A 9,530-nucleotide genomic window follows, 5' to 3' on the forward strand; every position below is an offset into this window, starting at 1 on the left:
TTGGACTTTGACTCAAATTAGGGACTAAAAGTCAGGATAACTTCACCCCTGCTGCATCTCTTGTGAGTCCCTGAGCAATATACTGAGTGCTGCTGTAAATGGCTGGAGTGGCCCTCTAAGAAACCCAATGTGGCTTCCCAGGGAATACTAAGTTAGCATTCTGGTAGAATCATCCTTTGTTTTATTATAAGTAATGGAAAGGTAATCATGAAAAAAAAATCAAGCACTCCCACAGACTTCTCAGTATGATGCTAAACCTTGAGGGCCCACAAAAATTATGGCTAATAGAAATAACAACTTATATGTAAGCTATTAAGAAATTGATTATAGTTTTGTGCCACTCAGCAGTGGATTAAAAGGATTTATTAAGACACTGGTCGACTTTGTGTATTAACAGCTATCTAACAACTAATCAACATGTACTGTTTCATCACTATAGTATCTTGAATTCTATTCTCAAGTAGCTACCCTCCATTGAGAGCTGTTCAGGAAGTAATCATTAGTGATTCTTTAATTCTTGATTTCTCCCTCACTTGTATGCGGTAGCTGATCGGAATTTTGCGAAATGTATTCCTTTCACGTTGACACCTGTGTTGAGGTGCAGTTAATGCTGGTGAGTCAGCAGCGGCCTGTAGTGTTGTTTACGTCCTTCACGCAGCAAAACAAGTATACAGTATGTATAAGTGTGTCTGTCTGTACTGTATAGTTTACCTGTGTGTGTCCTGGAGGGCTGAAGCAGGCTCATTACTGACAATACTAGAACCGGAGCGCAGACAACCCACCCAGAGATGAGAACACACAGACTTGCTCAAGCTTGACGTGCAATGAAACACACACGCACACACACACACACACACACACACACACACACACACACACACACACAAAACGCACACACTTCATGTTCCCTCTCAGCAGTGCGGATAGGATGCTGGCCCCCTGCAGCATTACCTGCAGCCAAGTCAGAGGGCAACATTAAAATTCAACATGCTTTCACCAGCCCCCCCATGACCCAGGAAGTGTTTAGCATTCTGCTCACACACCCCAAACACCAACAACTAGAGCTCACACAATCCATCCACATCCTCCAACCTGCTCTCTGTGCAGAAACATTATTGTGAATCCTAGCCTGCTGTGCATTTGTTTAGTATAAAAGATATTTTGCTCTTAGCCGATGGCATTTGTATTGTGCAAAAAGTAGCTGTATGTTTACGTCTGTCTCTCCCCCCTCTCTCTCTTGCCTCTTTTCTTTTGAGGTTCAAGGACACTGCACTCTGTGACAGCACAGAGAGAAACTGCCGCGCCATCCCTCAACAATTTTTTTTCTCCCATTATTAAGTGTCCTATTCTACAAAACATTCCTCTACCTTCTGCAATGAAGTGAAGAAAATAAATAACAAGGCGAGAAAAAGCCTGCGGGGGAAGTGACACAAAGGTTCATGCCGGTTCTCGTCATTCCCCCAGAGACTGAGGGGAGAAGAAGAAAGAATTGAAGGTAGAGGAGGGCGTGAGGGAACAGAGGAGAAAGGGGTTAGCGGAGGGAGATGGGGTGCAGAGTGTAGAGGGGCTTCATGGTTGATGATATGGATGAGTTTGTTTGTGGAGGCCTGAAAGAATAGGAATACAAAGCATAAAATCAAAATGAGACAAATAAACTTAAATAGTGACTCCAGTTATAGTTTGAGTCCTATTTTCTACATCAGTTCTATCGAGGAACATAGAAACTTAAATGGTCAGACAATCTGAGAGGTTGGTAGAGTGGTGGTGCAGAGGCACTGTAGTTTAGTTGCTCCCAGTCGAGCGACTAAACTACTATAATACGTGAATGGACGTCATCAGGCCATTGTTTTTTCTTGTTTCTTTGAGTTTGGCTGACTGGGATGTGGGTTTAAAATCTGTCTAATCATCTGACCACTTCTCTTTCTTGCCCCGTCGGATGTTTTTTTTTTTTAAAGCAATATCACCGCCTTGTTACTATGGGAACAATGGTAAAAGACTACAAAAATGAAGATAACTGTAATTAAAAACTTTAAAATGATCAACAGTAAAAGCAACAAATAAGAAACAAGGACAAGAGGAGGATGGGGAGATAAAAAGGCAAACTTATACATGTTATTCAAACCGGCCTTCCTATCAACAGTACTTTTGCATTGCTTTAACGCAGGCCTGTTTTTGGTATGAACGCCAACTCAAGGTTAACAGTGCACGTGCTAATACATTAGTACAAAGACAAGCATCTGTAATGTAAACCAATATATTGCAGTGCAGCAATTATCATGCACCAACAACCTATATATAGGTGGATGGAAATATACTGAAGGTTGAAATATTTAGTACTTAGAAGAGTTTCAGAGAGTTAACGTTAAGGACGTTACACAACATTTACACAAACATACAGACAGACACATGTACACTTAACCTCCTATGTATATAGAAGTGCTCCATTTTTCACATATATTTCTTTTATGTGTGCTCCTTTGTTGTCTTCTGTACATCAGCCAGCTGTATTTTTTTGTCCACTGTTTTCCATATTTTCCATGACCTCAACTCTTTTGCATGTCTGCCGCAACAGACATTTTTATACATAGCTGTTTTATGTAACTAAAAGTCCACATGTCACAATAACATAAAATATTACACTATGCAATATTTATTATCACGTATGCAGGTGTAGTTTTCAGTGTATTTATTTCTCTTCATCACTGGGAGTGCATCTGAATCTTTGGGAGCACACTCTCATATTTCTGTTCAAGTTATTTATCGGGGGCTGCAGAGCCGATGCAGCCTGGCAAAGAATCTATTCTGTCTATCAGAGAGAAAAGGAGGGAGAGGAGGCACTCATGAAGATTTCAGCAGACCTCACTACCTTTGAAATAGTTCTTTTCAAAAGCACCATGGCGTGTATCCATACATATTTCATCTCTATTGCTCTGTGCATGCTCAGAGAGGCAATGGGAATTATTTATGTGGTCCAAGAAGAGAGGGAGATAAAGGAAAAGAGAGATAAAGAGGGAGACAGAGGCAAAGGGAAGCAGAGAGAGAGAGAGAGAGAGAGAGACAGGTCTGACGCCATTCACACCAAACTTCATCACAGATTACGCAGGGCAGAAGCCAGAGAGATATGTGCTCAACTAATTAAACGTCTAAATTAAGTCATTAAGTCTGCGGCCTTTTTTATCCAACTGCCTCTGGTTAAAAATAATTAAATCTCCCCTAAGTTTTGCGCTCTCCCGCTCTCCCTCTCTTTTCTTCTCCCCCCTCCACACCTTTCTGCAGTGTTCTTTCATAATACAACTAAAAAGACGTTGGCAACAGGCCTAAAAAACGCTGCTGCATGCCACTCGTATCACACTGAGGGCGATTTGCATGTAATGCTGGCCTTTGCGCAAACAATCATGTGGTTTGGTCTTTGCTCAGCTAAAAGCAGAGTGAACGGGACCACTCTCACAACATGTCATTAAAACAGTGGCTGCAAAGAGGAACTCTGGGAAATGTGGGTGTAGAAAAATGAAATAGGAGTGTGATGTGTGTGTTTTGGATGTTTTTGATGAGTGTGTGTTTGGTGGTGAAATGTGTGAATGCGTGTGTGGGGGTGGTGGGGTGGAATGGGGGCTTAGTGAGCTCAAGAGGTTCAGCATCTGCTGACATCTACACAACTTGTCAAAGCTGTGACTCTGCATGTGCATGTGTGTGTGTGTGTGTGTGTGTGTGTGTGTGTGTGTGTAGGTGTACTGTGCTGCATGTCCCTGTGCATTCCTCCAATGGTGTGGGAACATTGTGATGTAGACATCTGCTCGGGTTGCTGCAGTTCTGCCTGGTGTCAAGTCTCAGGGGCGGCTTGTTTTGCCAACTTGACACGTTCCCAGCATGTTCTTTACTTCCATCTCTTAGCTCAGCACAAAAGAGCAGTAAAATACCCTCTTCCTCTTCTTCTCCGTCTCACTCTGTGCACGTCCCCATCCCTCCTTTGATTTCACTTACATTCCATCAGGCCTTAGTACGTGCTTTGATAGCTATCCTCCTGCTTCAGTATCATCTGCATTTTTTTAAGTTCTCCTCCGAGGTCCATATAAAGGCTCATAATTAATTCTGTTGTCTTTAAATATGTGTTTTGTTTGTATCAAAAAAAAACCTCTGAAGCAGGAATCAACTGACAGGATGCTAAATTTGTGCTGTTATACAGAACAGCCAAATCATTGTGCACCATGTGGGCATGATGCTAGTTTATTGAGTGGTAGGGAAGGAGACAAAAGGATAAGGATGTGTGCATGTGTGTGTGTGTGTGCATGTGTGTGTGAAGGGGGGGGTGGTGGTGGTGGGGGGTGCATATTTGTCAATTAGTATGCAAATTCATGCGAGTGCCTCCCTCAGATATCCAATCAGGCTGTCACCTCAGCAGGGGGTGTGATTATGAAGTCCCTATGAAGTGTGGCTCTTAGGCTGCTATGCAAAAGGGGGGGGGGGCAGACTGGGGACAGGACGACACACTGTTTGGATGACCGCTTATTGTTTGATGTTTCAGATCAGAGATGTACATGCTCCTGTGTTCTTCACATGACGACTGATGCCACCTCTGTATCTGTGCATTGAACTTAACCAGCTTAAAGATGTTGTCAGGACTTTGATGTCTCTTAAAAGGCCAGAATGAATAAAAGGCATTATTGTTTACCTCAAGTGTGTTAGCGTGAACATTTTTGGTCATTTCCTGCCTTTGCCACTTGCTTCTGCTCCACATATTACTGAAATATTAGATTTTGAGATTGAAAATGGATTAAAATATGTGGTACGGACATTTTTAGGCGGGCAATCCTTTTAGAATGTATCTTTTTTTTTCATGAAACCACAAAAAGAGTAGCTATGGTTTTTCTGCAGTGCAGCATCTCTCTTTCCTGCCACCTTCTCTTTATCGCTACCTCCTCCTCTCTATTTCTTTCTTTGTCACTATGTGTCACTTTGCCTTGAGTCAGTCGTGGGCATACCTGCATCAGATGTACACACCTCCTGTGTGTGCGAGTGTGTGTGTGTGTCTGTGTGTGTGTGTCATGGCCGTCACCGCTCACTCTGCCTGTCACAAGGGGAAATGGCTCGTGAGAGATTAAAGCTTTGTCTTGTCATAATGAAAGGTTAGAGCGATGGAAAGATCTGAGTCCAATGAAACGAGATGGACAAGACAGACAGAGAGGAGGAGAGGGAGACAGAGGGAGACAGAGAGAGAAGGAGGGAGAAAAGGAAAAATAACAGGGGCGGTGGAAAATGAAGATCAGAGGCACTCAAGCATCGCCCCGGTGGAGTCTCAGCGTTTTTCTCCATGAAGTCAATCAGGCAAGCGACAGACTGCCACTGACAAATGTTACCTCTGAGTTCTCTTTCTCTATCTTTTCCCTCTCCTATTGTTAAGCCCATGGATCAAGGGGTAAACACTGGTCTATCTCCACTGGATGGCTGTACAGAAATAGCAATTACAGAAAACAAAATAAAGCCCATTTCACAGAGCTTTTGCATGCATTTTTATTGTATCCCTCAGAACAGACTCCTTATCTTACCAGATAAACACTGATCATTTTATCTTTGTGATCTTTAAACTGTGCATCTCTAATACTTATAGTGTACAGCACAGTTATGTTGTGTTGTGTTATGTTATGTTATGTTATGTTATGTTATGTTATGTTATGTTATGTTATGTTATGTTATGTTATGTTCCAAGATTCTCTGGCATTTCCAAGGCATTCATTTCATTGCCAAACTATGAGTGTGAACCCTCGAATGGTATACCACAGCTCCCCCTAGTGGATGGGAGAAATCAAATCAACCATGAGGGCATTGGCTTCTTGCCTCAGCTCACCCAAAACCTACTCTAATGTTGCTGACAGTTGGTTATTGAGGTGTATTGAGATAGATTTTTAACAAGTGTGAATCAGCAGTGCACTCACTTGTCAATGTGAAGTTTTTATTCTGAAATAAAATGACTGCAAAAGTTGTGGCAGCTACTGTTGATGTAGCAGTAAAACTTAATATGGATTATGAGTCTCTGGTTACAAAATGGTACATTTTATGAGTGTAATCATTTATGCTTTGTAAATATGTGGCAATAAATCAGCCTTTTTACGTAGTTGCCATTCTATCCTTTTACCGATAGTTTTTTGTGACAGTAACCAAAGGATTTTATCAACAGATATCAGCTGTGAATGTATGCTGACCAGCGTGCACTCACCAAGTCTCATACACAAGCTTTTCAAATAGCAGGGCAGGGAATCCAAAAGGGGCCCCACTTGCAAGCACTGGGTTCATTTTTATCCCAAGGGGTGAGACCAGAGTGGCACTTGAGCTAAACACAGGGACATTTGGAACTACCAGAGGGGCACTCTGGCTGATCACAGGGACGTTTGGACCGACAAGAGGTGCACTTGGACTGAGTGTCAGAGGGATACTTTGGTAGCTGCAGTGCCCCTCTGTTGTTACATTGGGGGCAAAAGATGAAGAACAGAAGAGTCTCAGCAGGGCACAGACATATAATGGTTAAATAAAGGTTTCAAAAATAGGACACGAAAACAGCACTTGCAGGAAAGTATTGACCTCCCCTTCCACTAAACGTGCTACTTTGTGTTCAGAGGTGATTTAAGCCAAATGTGACATTTCCACCATGCTCACAAAGTAGCTTTTAGTCTGAACATGTGTGTGTTGGCCAGGGAAAAGGGTGAGAGACTGCAGTGTGAACAGCCTTGAAATTCAATCAACACTTATTTTGAAATTATTTTGCTGTCACCTATAGACAGATGCATAAGGGAAGTTAATGTCATTGTATTTAAGCCTTTGACCTTGCATTGCATGTGTTATTCAGCATCACTGAATGAGGCCTGGAGAAGCTGATGGAGGGGTAATTTACTATTCAAGAACAGTTGAAGGGCAGAAACATCATTCATCATCTTTCCTCAGCACCCCGAGGATGATATCCCCCACAGTGCCTGAGACTAAAACATATACATGCGCGCACATATACATATACACACACACACACACACACACAAACTACCACAGCTCCTTAAGGAGATTAGACAAAGAAAAAGAGGAGGAGAAGGTGCCGGAAAAGCCAGAGAGATACCTCATGTCCCAAAATGCCTCAGGCTCTGTACCAGGAAGTGAGCACTTCCAGACCTCCAGCTGGATCCAGAATCCTGCTGTGCTCCTGGGCACATGGCACCAAAAACAATGCTCTTAAAACACAGAAGCCACAAACAAATCAGCTATGGCAAGTGAATTACACACTATTTTTTGTCAAAGATCATCATGCAGTTTCAGTAAGGATATTTATGTACCATACAAAAGATGTCAAGCGAGGCAGCCAGCATGACAATGTGTTTATTTTGGCTGTGCATGCAACTCACAGCTGTGAGTCGGTTTAGAGGAGTATTTAAATCTCCTCTCCCCCCCAGGTAAACTGTTTGTTTTGGGTGGAGAAAGATGTGTTTGACATCTTCTGTCGCTGTCATTACTTCTCCCAGCATTTGTTGTTTTTTTTTTTCATCTCCATTTAAGGCTACAGCAAATTGGCCTTCCCAGCATCAGCTTAGCAACACGGGAACCCAAACAAGCTTGTATAATGCATTGGCCACCGCTGCCACAGTAGCTAGCATGAGTGGCTAAAAAGAGAAAAGGCTGGCTGTTGTCTCTTCTACTCTCCTCTGTACTGGCATCACTATTTTACAAGCAAGCAGGCTCATTACAGAACCATATGCTTGGTAACGATGAAAGCTGTGGGTGCATCCCTTGTATGAGCTGGGATGCTTAAATTATTAAATACACCACCGAGGCTTGATTCAGATGTGGCAGGCAGCCCAGTTCTCACACACACTTACACACACACACACACACACACACACATACACAAATGAATAAAGGCGTGGGGAAAAACTTCAAACACCTTTCCTGTGCATTTAGTGTAATGAACAATGCCTTAATTGAGATTGGCTAATTACCCAATTTCAAGATAATTAATATGATCCTAATTAGCATATGTAAATGGGACGTTGCATAATTGAGAATCCCTGTTTTGAATTAGATGGCTCTAAAGTGAACCCGCACGTGAAAAGGTACAAAGCAGCTATTAAGAGTTTGATGCCGCATTAAAACGGGCCATCATTCAACACGCGCTGATGAAACGCTCAGCATCACGCAGATGTTCGGAAACATTATGGAATGTTGTTGATTATTGCTGATATGTTTTTGGGACATCGCTAATTGGAAGTCATTACCTACTTATCACTTTTGTGCCACTACTTAAGCAGAAATGAAAACAATCTCGGTTGCTGGAATTGCTGCTCGTGTACAAAAGGCGAGCAGTGGTGATGTGCACATTCAGCACTCAGCTCATCGGTGTCCTTGGAGCTTTGTCAGCAAAAGTGGTTTCTGCAGCCAAGACGCTCTCAATAAGATGGTATAGTTATTATTATGGAAAATGCGTATTTGGCTGTGTGGGTTGCTAATCAATTAATGCAAATGCTGCAGTTAGATTGCACATCCTTGTCAGTATCTGCACCTGTGTGGAGCACTGACTAGTTGTCACTTAAAGGACGATTACACACAAAATGAGAGAACATTTTGAAACTTCTCTCTTTCAAAGGTTGAAAGCCAGTGAAGCAACTCACACTCTTACTTTGATACATAAAACATGCATGCACTATATATGTTCTTGAAGTATTTTTACAAATTTATGTCTGAAATGTGTTTGATTCATTCCATTAAAAGTGCCTTTTTGTGAAATTTATCAGTATAAATGCATGGGTCATGTGCAGCAAAGAAATACTGCACATTCTGATACAGTATTGTCTCCCAACCCAGTTTGTACCTGATGCTGCCTAACAATGGGTTGTGTGACCCCTCAGTGGTGGAATGACATGTCCTCGGTGTGAGCTAATATTGATCTGGTAGCAAGTGGCAGTTGACTGAGCGGGCCTGGAGGGCAGCAGTAATGGGAGGGCCAGGGGGCGTGAGGGGGCAACCGAGCACCTGGCTTACCCAGCTGGTAGTGAGGCTCCTCAGGCACACAGAGGACCCTGGCTGGCTGGCTGACACCCACGCTGGGCCACACACATATAAATATATACACACACATACACACACTCACACATACACAGATAATACTCTTCTCTTCCATCGGTCTCCCTGGCTCTCAGTCACTCATACACTCCAGGCCCTGTCCAGACTTGTGGCATCAGTGCTGTCAGGACACAGCCCTCCACGTTGGATCCAATCAGCAGCATTGTCAGTCAATGGCACACATACTAACATACACACACAAGTCGCCGCTGCTTTCCGCCTTGGCAGAAGGGGAGCATGTTGTCCTTCCAGTGTGATTTCCTCTTCCCTCCCGCCTGCCATCTCTGTTCCCTCGGCCCTGTCAGCTTTGCCCCCTCTCCTTGTCAGCAGCCATATGGCTACCCCCCTCTTCCCCCTCCACACATACCCCCTCTATGTCATCCCCTAGACTCCTTCCCCATGCCTCATCCCCCTGTTGGAGCTTCACTGACAGCTCT

Source organism: Lates calcarifer, linkage group LG3 (genome assembly GCF_001640805.2).
Source record: "Lates calcarifer isolate ASB-BC8 linkage group LG3, TLL_Latcal_v3, whole genome shotgun sequence".
In the NCBI taxonomy this organism is placed as follows: domain Eukaryota; kingdom Metazoa; phylum Chordata; class Actinopteri; family Centropomidae; genus Lates; species Lates calcarifer.